We start from the raw sequence: 17,784 nt of genomic DNA, 5'->3' as shown, positions 1-17,784 counted from the left end.
ATCACACCAAGGAAAATAGTCCTTCTGATTCAATTTAGAAGATATCACTTAAAATGTTGAATTGGTGAAATGTCTACCTAGTTTAAAAATTAGAAAGAATAAAACACTGAAAAGCAGCCCCCTAGATAACCACTGTGGTTGCTTGTTTATAGGAGGCATCATTTCTAAAACGTATTTCTAAAATGTTTATATTCAAAACTGTCAAGTGGCCAACTGTATTCAGAGAGGCAATAAAAGAAAGAAAACGGAGTATGACTTTTCTGATAAGCTGCCTTTCCTGGTGATCCCCTGTTCTGGCCTTACTTTCCTTCTTAGTCTGTTAATGTAAGGGTTTGCTACCATCAACTTGGTTTTGCCCTGCTCTGAGCAGGTTTCCCTCTGTGCTGTTTCTGCTTTAATTGAAAATCTTTGGTTCCCATCAGCATTCCATTGCAAACTCCGTTTTTCTTGAGAGCTCCTCTATGCTTTCCCTCTTCATTCTTACATTTTCTCCCATCTCTTGGTGCCTGTTGGCCTGTGCTAATGAAAACCATCCTAAACTTCCTTACGCTCGACTCTGTGCCTCCCTGTAGAGCCCAGTACTCTCCATCCTCTCTCCCTATTCTCTCTTTTCAACTAGTCGAAATCCTAGTGGAGGGAGACCATTAGAGATGAAACATCTTGGTATATATTGCTAGTTTTCTATGTCCCCTGGCTTTTCTATGTTTCTGTTGAAACACTCTTGAGAAGTGTCTGATTTCGTTTTCTACATGGGTACCCTTTAAGGCTCAATACTGGAAAAGAAGGGGATCAGAGTGATCAACCCAACGTGGTATCCTAACGTAACAGTTAAGGAAAGCAACAGGCTTTGTGAGACAGCCAGTGATTTGTCCAAAGTCACACAGATAGTAAACGTCAAAGTCAAAAGTGAAATTAGGTCTCCAGACGTGTAGTTCAATACTTTCCCTCATTATTCCATGCTATTTTGAATCTCCTACTCAATTTAGGGGCAAAAGAAATCGAACGCAAAACTTTCCAAAGTTTCTTTTCTTACCTGACATGGTCAGAGAAGAGGAAGCATCCACTGCAGGTACAAGGGATGAGGAGACAACACTAGAGGATGTCTGAGTGGCTGCAGCTGAACGGCGCACGTGTCCAGTACAGAGGTCACTGGTTACTGGTCCAAACAGCTCCACGGAAACCCCAAGACTCTACCAAGTGGTAGTAGGTTTGGTAGGAGAGTGATGTCACAAAGCAGGCAGTTGAAAGGTATGAGAGAGCCAATAGGGAGGTCCGATCCCCAACAGGAAGGCGGGCTTGGGTGAAGAGAGTGTAGGAGAGCTAAAACAACACCTGAGTTTCTGAGCTCTGGGGAGGAAATCCTAGAAGACAGATTTACCTCCCCCAGGCTCTTCCATTAGGGAAATCATTGCAACATTTCTTACAGACGTTCATTAATACACTGAACTAAGAGTTACTTATATTCTACAGAGTATTCTATTTTATGTATCATATACTTAGAGCTATATAGATCTTCTTTAATTAATAATCCTTAGGAAGGAAAGAGCCATCTAGTTTGAACTATTACAGTTGTTCTGAAATCATATGTGTCTAATGAGTGAACTGATAGCAGCTTTTAAGGAGCCAAAGTAGGGATTAAGAAGCTCTCTTTGTAACTTGGTTCAAGAGTAGGGTGAAGTTTGTTGAGTGTACCTTGTGGAGAATGTTGTGGTCCAAGGCTCTTCTCTTTTAGTTTCTTCTCCTTGACTCCTACCTTCCTTGGGCTGGGCTAGGCTGGGGGCCAGGTTGGACTTGCGACTTAACATTTCTCTTCCGCTTTCTCTTTTTTTTTTCTCTTCCATTATGGGCATTGCTTCGAGGACAAGCCTTGATCTTGCATTGGACGTTACTTCCTGTCACCTTCCAGCAGCAGGAGTCTTCTTTTCAGTGCTTGATGCTTCACGAAATAGACTCTGCCCGTTGGCAGCAAATACCAGAGAGCTAGGAGACAGAGCTGGTTGCAGACCTTTCCTCTTCCAGCCTTTGGTTGCAATTGTTTGGCCCATAATTTGCTAGCTCTAGTTCCTTGGGCCACACAGGTATCCTGCCATCTCCAGCTCTTGTTATATGTGAGAGACATTCTGAACACTGTCCCTTTTTCTTTGCACAGAAGTATATACAGTGTGGCAGTTACTGTAATCTCCTCCGCCTTGCAAACAGCCACTCTAGAATCTTGGACCTCTAGGACTCTCTGTCTTGCATGCTTGGGGGCAAGGCCAAGCAAAATGAAGAGGAGAATAATTAGAGAAAGAGGAGGACGTTGGTGGAGAATTGGGAGCAGGTAAGGTGAAAGGGCACAGGAGAAAAGAGATGCATGTAGACTTTTTGGTTTCTGTGGGAAACAGGTTGACACACTTGGGCCTCATTTGGTATTAACAGAACAGAGAGTTAAAGATCTAAGTAGCTAGATAGTGTGCAGCAACTGCCATGAAGTCTGTACACTGAAGAGAACAGTCTCACATCTAGTTTTCATTTTGTTTTATGTCATAGTACCTTATTTATAGCATTCACTGGTGTGTTTGTAGAATACAGATGTTTTCAAATGCTCTGGTTTTGTCTACATGGTTATCTCCTTGTCCTGTTTGTAAGGAATCCAACATTGTAAGACATATTGCATGTTTTTCTCTTGACGATTGTTGACCTTGAAGCGTCATGAACTAACTTGAGCTGTTGGATTCTGTGGAGAAACGTTCAAAAGGGTCTGTGAAAAAGGCACTGTGGTGAGTCGCATTATGCACCCGAGCGTAAGGAGCAAGATATCTGCCACCAGCCCAGCTTGGCCTGGATTGCCTCTGTTTTAGTTCCCCTGGTTAGTGCTTTTCTCCCTAACCACTCTTGTGACTGTGATAATGTGAGTAAGGGCGGAGTTGCTAATGATCTATGTGTGAGGTAAGCTGGTTTGAGGGAGGAAATCTATGGACCTAGTCATTTTCCTTGGTGGTAAGCTTTCAGGGGTGCAGAGATGGATCTTCCTGGGGCCTTTTCTGGTCCCAGGAAGATATCGCATAGATGGGACCTCCCAAGACACACATTGAATCTTTAGGCCTGTTTTTCCTATTATGAGGTACGAACGAGTTTCTTCACTGATGGGGATGATGCTTATCTGAGAAGAAATTGTGAAAGGTGGTGTAGTGTAGAGGTGTGGCTTAAGCTTTTAAGTTTTCCTCCAGGTTTTTCCCCTAAGCTTCCTACTTCGGACGGCCTACTTACATGATACTAGTAGGTGATGTCCGGCTAACAACTTCCTAAATATACCTGCAAGCCAGATCAGTGTCTCTTTTCTCTGTATTCCCATGGAAATCAAGAGTCCCGCCGAATTTTCCATCGAAACAGTTGATTTGTGTTGTCTCTAGGAATTCTAAAGGGCGTACCGTTGCTTCCTAACCGGTGTCATTTGGGAGATCCGCCTCTGTACGTTCAAATGATTAATTTTGAGACTTTGCTCATGTGTGCAGTAAACCCTTGAATTCCCTAAGACCTTCCTTTCCTCCATCTCCTACCCCATTAAGCCCGCTTCAGTTCATCTCCTGAATTTCTTTGGAATCTGTCAGCCAGCTCTTCCTCAACTTCCTAATACTGAACTTGCCTGTCTGTTGCGATTAGGTCCTAACTGGTGTCCATATATCTTGTTTCCTTCCAATCCACTCTTCACACAAGAAACCTTCAAAGCAAGTTGGAACGTTGCTCATAAACATCGCTCACAAGCATTGTTTTGAGAATAGAAAACACACTGTTGGCCTTTAAGACTCTGCGTGGTCTAGAATCCTCTCTGCTTCTCTAGCCCCATCTTGTGCCACTTTTGCCCTCACTTTCTATGCTTCAGATACACTGAATTAACCTTAGTTCTCACTCATCTGACAGAAGTCAGTTCAGATACTATTTTTCACTGTGATTCCTAGCATTAAGGAATTTGATTATCAGGTTTTGTATGAGGACTATTTCATCAGGGGTACAGAAGTTCTGGCCATCTCTGGTTTTGGATATCCCTTATTTGTTGAGACCTTTGCGTTGTTTGGTTGCCTTTTGTCTGTTTTCCAGATGGGAAAACAGGAACAAGGGAAGTATAGGTTATTACTAGGTGGGGTTGAGCAAGTGGAGCAGCAAACTGCAAAGCAGAAAGAAGAGGGACGTACTATAGAGGGATATGACTTCCATCCTCAAGGCGCCTGCATCCTGTGCAGGGAGACAGCCTAACATAAAATGAGCCTAACAACAAATATATTGACTTCTTACTAAAAATCTCCAGTTCATAGAACCGAGGGGTTTGTACCTTCTCCTTTAAAAGTGATAGTCCTGGGACTTCCCCGGTGGTCCCGTGGTGAAGACTCTGCGCTTCCAATGCAGCAGGCGTGGGTTCAATCCCTGGTTGGGGAGCTAAGATCCCACATGCTGCGCAGCCAAAGAAATTTTTTTCAAAAGTTATACTCCTGTATTATTGGCTTTAGTGGTTTAGATTTTGTTTTACTGTTAAGAAGATTTCAGTTTATTTACCGGGAACAAACAACACATAATGTAAGAATAGTTTCCCAGAAACGATTTCCATCATTCTCTTCCTCCCTTTCTCCCGCAGACTGGTGTTTCACCTTGACAAGTTCTCTGTCATTCCATAGGAAAGCTGTCTGGCTTGGAGGTTGCAATCCCAGGGAATTTTTCATCAGCGGGGAAGTCTCCATCACTACAGAGGAATCAAGGGAGAAGTCAGTCCCTGGTAAGTGAGATGCTCCCCCTAAACACCAACACAGCAGTCGTGTACCTTTCAAGGGGTTCAGGGGCAAGATGGGCAAGGCATTTCTACTAACTCTTCTTAAGGATCATGGACAGTGCCCTATGCTACGAGGTAAGCGGTGACTGCTGTAATTCTTACTGGTGATCCTTTCCTGTCACTGATTCTCGGCTTTCTTTGTATTTCATAGGACTGTTGTAAGTCCAATACAAAATGAGTCTTATTTTTAAAAACCTGAAATGTTTTACAGAGCCTAGCATTCTCATATAGGGTCCTTTCCATTCTCCCCACTTTCCCGAGAGGCTAAGAACACTTCACACCATGAAGTAGGAGAGGGGGTAGAGCCCTTTTTGATGAAATACATCAACAAAGACAGAGTCTTAGCCTGCTTGCTCTCTGGACAGGATCTCGGACCACAAGGTCTTCAATCCTGGTATAAATGAAGGAAGTGAGGACAGTTCAACTGGCACTCTCATAACAAGAGTTCTGAAACACCTTCCAAAGAGACTATAGCAGTAGATGAGGGAAGGGAGTGCTACAGTGTGGTAGTACAGGGGGAATGATCGGCTACAGCAGTGAAAAGTGTGGTACCGATTGGTGTGCTCTCGGGGTTCTTGGACATGTAGCATAGATGACCTCTACAGTGGCCCTCCCACCTTCCCACCTGCATTAGGTGTTCTTTTTTTTGTAATTTATGTTTATGTATTTATTTATTGTTTGAACTTATTTATTCTACGTATTTATTTTTTTGGCTGCACTGCGTCTCTCATTGCTGTGCACGGGCTTTCTCTAGTTGGCGGCTAGCGGGGTCTACTCTTGGTTGTGGTGTGCGGGCTTCTCCTCGCGGTGGCGTCTCTTGTTGCGGAGCATGCGCTCTAGGCGCGTGGGCTTCGGTAGTTGCGGCTCACGGGCTCTAGGATGCAGGGTCAGTCGTTGTGGCACATGGGCTTAGTTGCTCCACGGCATGTGGGATCTTCCCAGACCAGGGCTCGAACCCGTGTCCCCCGCATTGCATTGGCAGGCGGATTCTTAACCACGGCGCCACCAGGGAAGCCCTAGGTGTTCTTACATAGAGTCTAAAAACAGAGAGCACTGAGAGAAGGTAGTGGTTATTAAAGGCTCAGGATCTAAATTCTACCTGTCTCTACACCCCTTCCCAGCTGTCGATTTGACCCCATTTTTGAATGCCGACCTCATTCTTCAACTTTCTCTGCCGTTTGTGTACTCACCTTGAAAACTTGTTTCTGTGATGCGTTGAGCAGACACAGGGTGGCAGATTGCAGAGGTGGAAGCTGGTGGTCGGATATTTGTGGGCTGAATCTCCTTCAGTCCCATTCCCATTTCTGGTTGCACAGAGGCCCTACTTCCTGTGTATGACACAGAGCCATAGGATTGCGGGCAGGAGCCAAGTTCTCCATACAGTAAAGACCCCAGTGTGCCTTGGTTATAGTAATATACCTGGCTTCCTTCCTGGTAGGTAAGTGACAGGTGGCTCTGCCCCTGATTTGGAATCTGAGATGGTGTTCCCTGAGCAAGGCTGGCAGAAAGCGATGGATGTAGAGGGACCATGTTATTGGCGTCTGAAGTTTTATCATACTGGGCTGCCAGAAACATGGAGGAAGCAGCTGTATGCCGGTCAGTGAGTGCCAGAGTAAAGTCTCCGAGTGAAGAAGAATTCTTTTCAGTGCTTGCTGTGATGTCCCACTCAAGAACACCTGGATAGGAAGCAGCTGAAGTGGAGATCTGGCTGTGGTCCGTAACTCCAGGTAACATAGTCGTGCTAGAATGTTGGTAAAGGTAGGCACTACCCATGAGTGTCTGGAAAGGGGTACCAGTAGCCGATGCCGAACTGACGGCAGGGGCAGAGACTCTGGAGAAGTTGCAGACGCTTCGTGTTAGGGAAGTTGCATTGCTACAACAGATTTTTAAGCAACAGAGCAATCCAGCCAAGTTTATATTTTAGAGAGAGAACATCTTCCATGTGGAGGATCAGTTGAAATAGAAGAGATTGTTAGAATTGTAGGGCGGTAGTATTCCAGGCAGGAGATGACGAATGCCAGACACCACCTAGTCACAGACATAGCTTTTGCAGAGATCAGCTACATGTTGTTGTTTTTTATTTACTCTCTCATATAATTTTTTTTAAGTCCTGGACCACAAAATACTGTGGCATCGTTGGAAAAATCTGAGACTCGATTCTAGTCTTTTTTCTGTTTGCCTGCTCTGCAGCTTGGGCTTACGTTCTCAAGCCTTACTTTTTCATTGTGAAATAAGAACGGTGCTACTTAACCCGAGAACTCCCCAGGCACATAGACCCGTGGCGTGTGAGGAGCAGTGAAGGAGAGAAGGAATGGAAGTGCTTTGGGGACCCCAAGAGCCCTTCAGAAACCGTTTGTTCTTTTTAATATTGAGCATTAAAAGTGAAGGCATTCCATTTGTTTCACTCAAAAACAAATTCTGTTCTTCTGATAGCCTGTTTTTTTTTTCCACTCCCTTTTTCTATAGTCAGATCAGTTCCTGATGGGCATTCTCCAGTCCACACTATTGCATCTGATTGGAGGCTATGCAAAATTTCCCAGAGACAATGAATTTTGACTGTATAGTAGTTAATTCTTTATAGTACGTTCCTGCAAAAACACTCTTTTCTTCAGAGTTTTTCCTTTTCAGGATAGTGGTAGTGTTGTGGTAACTAATAAAGGCTACTCTTCAGAAAATTGTATAACTCGTTTTTAGTGTATCTACTTCGCTTACTTAATTCCATATTCCCTGTTTTCTAGACAGACTTCTTGGTGTCCACTGTACCCATGGTTTCAACAGGACTGGCTACCTCATGTGCAGGTGAGTTGCCAACCCCAAGAGGCAGAGCATGTTTAAATTGTTCTGTTTACAATAGTAATGTAAGCTAATGTAAGCTGAATGCAAAAAATGCAGTCAGAGAAGTGTATGAAGTGGAAGGCAATTTTGCCCCCTACTCAGATGTTACCACCAGTAATAATTTAGCACATATTTTTTCAGACGTAAAAAATGCAGATATAAGCATATACAATGGTCCCTTGGTATCTGCAGGGGGATTGGTTTTAGGACTCCCCATGGATCCGAAAATCCTCGGATGCTCAAGTCCCGTATGTAAAATGGTGTAGTACAGTCGGGCTTCCATATCTGCAGGTTATGGAACCGTTGGATATACAGAACTGACTGTACCTGTGATTTAATGGTATAGTGTTTTAGACATTCTGGTTTATAATTTAATATATGGAGGACATCTTCGTCTGACAATATTTGGAGACCTCATTCTTATTTATTTATTATTCTTTTTTTTCCTCCAAATTTGCTTTATGTAGTTGGATATAAATAAATGAGCACAAACTTAAGCAAGATACATGTAACAATTTAATAGAACCTGATACTCTTAATTCTTTCAGTGTTTCTCCAACTCATCATGGGGCTCGTAAGAAAAGTAACCAACATGGATACTACTACAGTTGAATGTCAAATCTTTAAGTGCTTAGGACATACTAAATCCTTGTATAATGCACTTATGAGGAACCCTTCAAGAGACTTGTGTTTTGTATGTAGCAAAAAGTGTTAAGAGTCAAATATTCAACTCAGTATAAAATAATAAGAAACACTTCTGATTTGTTAGGTTGAGATTGCTTCTCCTTTTACTAATGAATGATTGTTTTAGCTGTAATATCACTGAGCTGAACAAATATGTCACCTTGGAGTACATAAGGAAAAATAAACACATGCTAAATGGGTAAAACATTACAACTACATCTTTACTAGACCATCTCTACTAACGCTTCAGAAACTTAGAGATTTAGAGTGTTCTTACGTTAATTGCAAGAAAAATAGAAAGAGAGAAATTCCTTCTTTTTTGAGATCACAGCTGTGAAGTCGTGATTATACAAATTCTTCATTTGTGTGCAAAACATGAAACACATTTCTCTTAATTCTCCCTGCTTAGAATTGTCAGTCAACTAGCAGGACTTTCCTTCCAAGAAACAAGAGACTGAGATGTGTTTTATATAACTTCAATAACCTCAGCACTACAGTAAGAAGACATGCAGTATCCTTTTGCTGTGCTTCAAGACAACAGGGAAGGAGGTCACAGGAAAGAAGAAATCAAAATGGTTACAACTGAGAAACTTTTCTCAGTGTAACCATGGTGCCACTTTCATTTTTACATAAGCATGGTGGCATAATTCAAGCTCAATACATCAGAATTCTTAATATTTAAAATTTACCTTGACTTTTAATTATCACCATGTTAACAACCAAAATAATTTGACGAAACTCATAAGAAAGGGTAATGTTAATAAACCCCACTTTACTAGAGTTAGTTTCTGGACACATTAGCTCATTTTTTTTATAGAAGAGGGACAGTGAATCTCAGTTGGCTTACAAGCTAGGAGATCACTTTGAATTCTGCATTTCTTAACTGCAAACAGATATAGCACTTGTAACAGGTTATAACTGGTTTTCAGCTGGTTTTCAAGCACAGAGCCAGCCCCAACAGTAATAGTACACTATTGAAAAAGACCTAAGGCAATGAATTCCATTTCCAGTGGAAAGAAAGAATCGTATGGTCTTGGACAAACAATTCTGATGGTTTACTTAACAGTCACTTAGTAGTTCTTCCTTGCTCATAGAGCTTTATGACTTTTTTGAGGAGTGAAGCATTCAGCTTGAGTGGATAAATCCTTGTTAGGCTAAGACAATCATTATCATATCCCTCTTTGCCATGAATTGTCTTACGAATGGTCATATCAGTCTGTTTTGGCAAATGAGTAATTAAGGGAAGGCTGTTATTGTGCTTATGAGAATGATATTTTTCTCTGAGAAAAGATAAATAGGCATTAGGAAAATGACCATTTGGGCTCTTTTTCTGCTTCCTCCTTGTTTTGTGAGAATATGATATTTGGTTTTACAGCAGCCATCTTGTGACCCTGAGATGATCATATGCCAATAATGACAAATGGTAGATTAGAAAGAACCAGCAAAGACAGAAAACAGCAACATCAATAGTAACAACAATCACAGCAAAAGAACAATGGGACCTTAACTTGTGGAGTTCCTATAAAGTAAAAAATATAAGTGCTCTATGTTTATTCTAAAACAAAAAAAGAACTATGCAAACCAGCTTAAAACTCCTTTTTTTGTGCCAGTGTTCTAAAATGTGGCTTTTCATAAAACCTTGACCCAAATGCCAGCAACTTCAGAAAAGAATTTGGGTAGGGGGAAGAAGAAAGTTATCTCACTTAGGAAAAACAACCACTATCTTTATCCTAATCTTTGGCACACAGTTGAAACATATATAGCTGCTGTAACACTTTACACAATTCCTATGTACTGGAGGAATAACAAGATCTAAATAACAATTATATTTTTCAACACTGGGTGAAGGCTTTACATAAAAATACCATCCTCCTTTTTCCCCCTAAATTTCTAAAATATCACGTGCTTTTCCCCAACATCTGCAGCCGTTCAGGAATTTTTAGGAAACTTTCATGCATGATCTTAATTCCTAATCCCTGGCTCTTTGGGCTCAACCACAAAAGATCAAAACCACCAAAAATGATGGTTCACTTGAAGTCAGGTGAGAGACACTGGCTCAGTTAGTCTCGTAGGACAAAAGCAGTGCTGCATCAACTGTCTCCATGCAGGAGGGGCACGTGAAGGATCTCATCAGCCAGTCATCTGTACAGCCCAGGTGATCTGCATACACAGCAGAAATCAAATTGGGTTCTCATAAACAAAGTGCATCATACAGATCACACACTCCCCGATCTTTTTTTTAAATATTTGTTTTATTTTATTTATTCATTTATTTGGTTGCGCCGGGTCTTAATTGCAGTCGGTGGGCTCCTTAGTTGTGGCATGCAAACTCTTAGTTGCGGCATGCATGTGGGATCTAGTTCCCTGACCGGGGAACGAACCCGGGCCCCCTGCGTTGGGAGTGTGGAGTCTTTAGCCGCTGCACCACCAGGGAAGTCCCCCGGATCCTTTTTTCTGATCCATTTCTTCCAGGGTCATAAACTCCTTCAGGCTGATGCTGTATGAGGCCTATTCTTTGAGCTATCCTAATTTGCTCCTCTCAGCTGAGGTGCTAGGCGAGTCTGACTAGGTGTTGGATGAGAGACCAAAACTGGAACTTGATCCAGATATGGCAGCAGCAGCTCCTGATCCAGCTCCGTCCCCTTGCCAAAGCTAGCCCAGTCGGATTGAGACTTGTGAGGCAGGGAGATGTCATCCGAAGTGGGGGACTTAAGGCAGTTCCCCATCTTCCGGGGCTTGAGTGTGTGATCTGTGTGCTGTTTTGACAGTCTCCCAACCTCATTCTTTTTTTTTTTTTTTTTTTTTTTTAATTAGTTTATTTATTTATTTATTTTTGAATTTAAAAAATTTATTTATTTTTTATACAGCAGGTTCTTATTAGTTATCTATTTTATACATATTAGTGTATATATGTCAATCCCAATCTCCCAATTCATCTCACCACCACCGACCCCCGCCCTGCCCCGCTTTCCCCCCTTGATGTCCATACGTTTGTTCTCTACATCTGTGTCTCTATTTCTGCCTTGCAAACCGGTTCTTCTGTACCACTTTTCTAGATTCCACATATATGCATTAATATATAATATTTGTTTTTCTCTTTCTGACTGACTTCACTCTGTATGACAGTCTCGAGGTCCATCCACGTCTCTACAAATGACCCAAGTTCGTTCTTTTTTATCGCTGAGTAATATTCCATTGTATATGCGTACCACATCTTCTTTGTCCGTGCACCTGTCGATGGGCGTTTAGGTTGCTTCCGTGACCTAGCTATTGTGAATAGTGCTGCAGTGAACATTGGGGTGCATATGTCTTTTTGAATTATGGTTTTCTCTGGGTATATGCCCAGTAGTGGGATTACTGGGTCATATGGTAATTCTATTTTTAGTTTTTAAGGAACCTGCATACTGTTCTCCATAGTGGCTGTATCAGTTTACATTCCCACCAGCAGTGCAAGAGGGTTCCCTTTCCTCACATCCTCTCCAGCATTTGCTGTTTGTAGATTTTCTGATGATGCCCATTCTAAGCGGTGTGAGGTGATACCTCATTGTAGTTTTGATTTGCATTTCTTTAATAATTAGTGATGTTGAGCAGCTTTTCGTGTGCTTCTTGGCCATCTGTATGTCTTCTTTGGAGAAATGTCTATTTAGGTCTTCAGCCCATTTTTTGATTGGGTTGTTTGTGTTTTTAATAGTGAGCTGCATGACCTATTGATATATTTTGGAGATTAATCCTTTGTTGATCGGTTTATTTTTTTTTTTAAGGCTGCATTGTTCCTTTGCTTACTGATGAACATGTACAAGTCAGAAGTTTTTGATATTATAAAACATCAAAGTAATGAACATTCCTGTGTGAACATCTTTGAATATATATGCTTTGTCTCAGTTAACTTCACTCAGAATGGGACTTCTGCATCAAGGAGTTTATGCCCTTATGCTTTTTGTGGGTGTTGCTACACTGTACCAATGTATGGTTGTTCATGCAGGAAATACGTATTGAGCATCTGTTATGTTTAAGCACTGTGCTGGGTGCTAGCAAAAAGACTTGAGAAATTTTGTGAGTGAGGAGACTTGACCTGCCTGCCCTTTGTGAATTCTAGCAGTCCAGAGAGGGAATAGCTATTCAAGAATCACACTCTGCATGTAGAATTACAACTCTGACAGGTGCCAAGGAGAGGGACATGGTACCATGAGAGCATATTTTAGGGAGGATTTGATCTCATCATGGAGATTAGAGAAGGTTTAGGGATGTTTCAGCTGATATCTGAAGGATGAGTAGGTATTAACCAGATAGGGACGTTGGGGAGAGATTTCTGAGCATAAGGAATAGCAAAAGACCCTCTAAGAGGAAAGCATATGCTGTGTTGGAGGAACTGGCCAGGAAGGTGGGGCCGTTGGGGGAGCATGTCATTATAATGGAGCTGCAAGTGTGGGTAGGAGCTCGATCGTGCAGGCTTATGTTTAAGGTTTCAGACTTGAAGAGTAATAGAAAACCATTGAACTATTTTTGTTGAAGGTGAGTGTGTGGAACATACCCAATTGCATTTTCAACCTATCGTTTTGCTACCGAGTGGAGAATACACTGCAGGGAGAAAGAGTGGAAGCGAGGAAGCAAGTTAGGAGACTTGTGTAGAAATTGGGCATAATGGTGGCTTGGACCAGGGTATGGTGGTCATTTTGGTGGAAAGATGTGGACAGATTCTAGAGGTATGTAGGCAGTATCATTGTCAGCACTGGTGGTGGGTTGAGGATGAGGGTGAGGGAGAAATAGCTGTCAGTGATGGTGATTCCTAAGTTTCTGGCTCCTGTGGTTGATTAGATAGGGTTTTTTAGATATGATGTTAATATTTGTCCTAATTTGTCTTTTGTTATTTGTTGGTTCTTGATGAATACTCTTGTCATATTAAGTCTCCTGTTTTTAGTGTACAAAGCATTTTGACCGAAACTGACCGTTGTATGTTATCAGATAACTTTTTAACATCTGCCAGTTTGGTCCTGTATTTTATTCTCTTTCATTTATTGATTAAATTGTTGTATTAATGTAAATAACTATATTAATAGATTTTCTAAAGTTGCGTTATCCTTGCATCCTTGGTCCTTGGAATAAAGCCTGTTTTTTTTTTTTTTTTTTTTTTTTTTTTGGCTGTGTTGGGTCTTTGTTTCTATGCGAGCGCTTTCCCTAGTTGCGGCAAGCGGGGGCCACTGTTCATCGCGGTGGGCGGGCCTCTCACTATCGCGGCCTCTCTTGTTGCAGAGCACGGGCTCCAGACGCGCAGGCTCAGTAGTTGTGGCTCACGGACCCAGTCGCTCCGGGGCATGTGCGATCTTCCCAGACCAGAGCTCGAATCCGTGTCCCGTGCATTGGCAGGCAGATTCTCAACACTGCGCCACCAGGGAAACTCCGGAATAAAGCCTTTTTGTAGTCATGGTATATATCATGCTTTAATAATTATTGATTAGATATGCTGATATTTTCTTAGGATTTTTCTATCTGTATTTGTAAAGCACAATTGGACCTTTTTTTGCAAAAACTTGATTTTCTTTCCTTTTTATTTACAAATGACTCGAATTTTGTTGTTTTGTAGATATTTGATTGATGTAGAAGGCATGTGGCCAGATGATGCAATTGAATGTAAGTATAAGGGTTGTCACTACTTTTCCCTTGTTATAAAATTTGAAGGGAGAAATGTAAGGGAATTTCTCAAATTTTGGAAAAATAGAAAAGTCTGTAATTCATTTGTTCTGACATACGATAACCTTTTACCAAAAGTTTATAAAGGGATGTATCTGGAAATAGCAAGATATAATAGCCTGAATAATTAGTCAGTGGATTTCAGCATTTTTTTTTTCTTTTTAAAATTTATTTAATTAATTAATTTACTTTTGATATTATATCCACTGCCCCACCAAGGAAGTCCCTTTTTCTTCCTTCCTTCTTTCCTTCCTCCCTTCCTTCCTTCCTTCCTTTAAAGCTCCAAGTCATTTAAAATACATGACTTCTTACTAAAAATCTCCAGTTCATAGAACCAAGGGGTTTATAACTTCTCCTTTAAAAGTGATATTCCTGGGACTTCCCTGGTGGTCCCGTGGTGAAGACTCTGCGCTTCCAATGCAGCAGGCGTGGGTTCAACCCCTGGTTGGGGAGCTAAGATCCCACATGCTGCGCAGCCAAAGAACTTTTTTTCAAAAGTTATATTCCTGTATTATTGACTTTAGTGGTTTAGATTTTTTTTTTAATGTTTAGAAGATTTCAGTTTCTTTACCAGGAACAAACAAAACGTAATGTAAAACTAGTTTTGCAGAAACGATTTCCATCATTCTCTTCTTCCCTTTCTCCTGCAGACTGGTGTTTTATCTTTACAAGTTCTCCGTCATTCCATAAGAAAGCTGCTCGTCTTCTGGTTTCATAAGAGATGGTGAACAGTGGTAAAATATCCAGTTGACCGAAATTTCTAGAGTACACTTCAGGGAGCGAATGATGGGGTGGAATGTTGGGGCAGAGTGAGAGATACAGATTCTGGTGAGACTGAGAGTCATGCACAAAAATTACTGGGCTGTGGTGAAGGGAGAACAAAACTAAATCAGGTTCCTGCTGGTGGACAGGAAGCCAAGATGAAGAAGAATGGTGCGTAGCTAGGCAGTGTAATTAGGCCCCTAAGTGCTGTGTCTCCTGATAGTAATTATGAACAGAAACCAAATAATAGTTACTAATAACATGGAGGTGACCAATCCTTGAGAGCTGAGGCAGAGAGAAGGAAAGATGGCATTATGCCTTGTCTCTGGTGCCTTGAGTTTCCCAGGCTGGTTTGTGACCAATCTTGGGTGAAATCATAACTAAGTCATTTCTGCTAAGGTGATCAGCTTTCGTGGGGTCCTTTCTCTGCACTCTGTCCAATGGTAAAGCCCACTGGTTTATGCCTCCTGGAAAACAGTTATTCCAAAGCAGTATAAGTGAAGCATTGATGAAACAGCCATGAAGAACATGTTTCCACATGGCCTCGCACCACCTTTTCAAAGTGCTGTAAAACTTTTTTCATCCAAAAATCAGTAACAGAAAAGGATTGGGATCAAATCCCGTACAGAGGTAGTGTAAGAAAAAAGAGAATAAGGAGCAGAATAGCATGTCTTCAGACAATAAAATCAAGTTGGAAAAGACAGGTCCACAAAACAGATCAAAACTGTAACCTATTATTTCAAAGTGGGCTAAAAGATGTTAGGAAAAACAATGCGAAAGATGAAAGAACATGGATCGAGGAGGGAATGGGAAGTTATTGTTTAGTGGCTATAGAGTCTCTGTTTGGGATGGTGGAAAAGTTCTGGAAATGGTAAATGCTGATAAATGCCACCTATGGGTGTTTGGTTTTAGTTGATCTTCTTCCATGAAAGGGTTTGGAGAGATTCAGAAGCTATGCTGCTGCCTCCATCTTTCTGATGTCCTGCTCAATCTTTTGACATAATTATTTTGAATTTGCACAGTGGTGATGGTTGCACAGCATTGTGAATGTATTTAATGTCACTGAATTGTATACTTGAAAATGGTTGAAATAATAAATTTTGTTTTATGTATATTTTACCATAATAAAAAAAAGATGAAAGAACAGCATAAACCAGAATTAGGTAAGATGATAGAACTCAAGACAGAATTCAAAATAAAAGAAAAAAGTTTCAGAAATGAGGACTAAATTTAAAATAATACAAGAGTGGGGACTTCCCTGGTTGTCCAGTGGTTAAGAATCCACCTTGCAGTGCAGGGGATGCAGGTTCGGTCCCTGGTTGGGGAACTGAGATCCCACATGCTGCAGGGCAACTAAGCCCGCACGCCGCAACTACTGAGCCCACGTGCTCTGGAGCCCACGCGCCACAACTGGAGAGCCCACGAGCCGCAAGGAAGAGCCCACGCACTGCAACAAAGAGCCCACGTGCTGCAACTAATACCCGACACCTCCAAAAATAAATAAGTTAATTAATTAAATAAATTAAATAAAATAATACGAGTGAATGAACATAATGGATAATGCCTTAAGAGAAACAAACAAGAAGAGGAAAAAATTTTTTTAAATCAAAAAGAAGATAAAAAGAATTTTAGAGAAATGGCAAACATAACAGATAGGCAAGAAAGAGTCAGGACAGCTCTGAAAAGAGAAATATAAATACGTATAAGGGGCTTTCCTGGTGGTGCAGTGGTTAAAAATCCTCCTGCCAATGCAGGGGATATGGGTTCGATCCCTGGCCCAGGAAGATCCCACATGCCATGGAGAAGCTAAGCCCGTGAGACACAACTACTGAGCCTGTGTGCCACAACTACTGAAGCCCACGCGCCTAGAGCCCGTGCTCGGCAACACGAGGAGCCACCGCAATGAGAAGCCCGCTTGCCGCAACTAGAGAAAGCCTGCGCACAGCAACAAAGACCCAAAGCAGCCAAAAATAAATAAATAAATACATTAAAATATATATATACGTATAAGAATCTGTTATACCATAAAAGTGACATTTCAAATCAGTGGGACAGATTAGTCAATAAGTTGTGATACATAAATGTTGGGGTATAAATATTTCTCTGGAAGGATCCACAGCACGGCCAAAGCAGATGTCTCTGAGGAGGGAAATGTGTGGCTGGGGAACGTGGGGAAAAGGGTCACTTTTCATTGAATACCCTTGTGTACCTTTTCTAGTGTTCTGTCATGTGAATCTATTACCTCTGAAGTTTGCCTGAGTTCAAACCCCAGTTCCCCCAATTGCTAGCTCTTAATCTAGGGCAAACTCTTCACACTCTCCAAGCCTCTTAATCTGTGAAGTAAGGTCAGTAACTCAGCCTGGTGCTGCCTGGCACAGAATAAACTCTCAAAAAATGGACATTATTAGTGAAAAAAACCCAAATGCCCATCAGTGGATGAATGGATTTTTTTAAATGTGGTGGATATGTGAAATATTATACAGCCATAAAAAGGAATGAAGTACTAACACATGCTACAACATGGACGAACTTGAAAACATTATGCTAAGTGAAAGAAGCCAGAGACAGCGGTCACATTTGTATTATTTCATGAAATGTCCAGAAAAGGCAAAACCATAGCAACAGAAAGCAAATTAATGGTTGCCAGGGCTGAAGGAAGAGGGGATGAAGAGTGCCTGCTGATGCTTAAGGGGGCTTCTTTTTGGGGTGATGAAAACGTGATGGGTTAGATGCCGGTGATGGTTGCATAGGCTTGTGGATGTACTAAATGACACTGAATTTGCAGTTTCAGAAGGTGAATTTTATGGCATGTGAATGACATCTCAAAAAAATAATTTTGAAAATGAAAATTGCCCATTTTCCCATAGTCACTATCCACTGTCTCCATCTCTCCCTTCTCCCCACTGCATTCCTTTTCACGCCCAGCCCTGCCGCTCTCTCCCATCGTCACTCCCTCGAGCTGCCCCACGAGGCCTCCCAGGGAGCCTCTGAACCCCTGGGCGCCTGCGTCCTGT

At 41.7% G+C, this 17,784-nt stretch overlaps 1 long non-coding RNA gene and 1 pseudogene across 16 annotated transcripts; one reads left to right on the top strand and one right to left on the bottom strand.

The window, feature by feature from the left end:
* The first annotated feature begins 4,608 nt into the window (after positions 1-4,608).
* On the top strand, positions 4,609-15,882 carry LOC309621999. Of its 15 annotated transcripts, none has more exons than XR_014240407.1 (6): positions 4,634-4,747; positions 7,544-7,600; positions 8,730-9,071; positions 13,571-13,744; positions 13,902-13,948; positions 14,659-15,882. It is a non-coding gene; the product is annotated as an uncharacterized lncRNA (long non-coding RNA). The 15 variants fall into 15 exon arrangements; XR_014240414.1 differs by lacking the exon at positions 4,634-4,747 and adding an exon at positions 6,627-7,359 and having other exon boundaries at positions 7,540-7,600; XR_014240405.1 differs by lacking the exon at positions 8,730-9,071 and having other exon boundaries at positions 4,609-4,747; positions 7,540-7,600.
* On the bottom strand, positions 9,089-11,981 carry LOC309621998 (RING finger protein 11-like; annotated as a pseudogene). Its single transcript has 2 exons — positions 10,758-11,981; positions 9,089-10,543 (listed from the first exon to the last, which is right to left on the bottom strand). The product of its transcript is annotated as an RING finger protein 11-like (transcript).
* Positions 15,883-17,784: the final 1,902 nt, after the last annotated feature.

The sequence above is a fragment of the Balaenoptera borealis genome, assembly GCF_965194805.1.
Source record: "Balaenoptera borealis genome assembly, contig: HAP1_SCAFFOLD_1360, whole genome shotgun sequence".
Taxonomy (NCBI): domain Eukaryota; kingdom Metazoa; phylum Chordata; class Mammalia; order Artiodactyla; family Balaenopteridae; genus Balaenoptera; species Balaenoptera borealis.
This window is presented reverse-complemented; position numbering and strand designations above follow the sequence as displayed.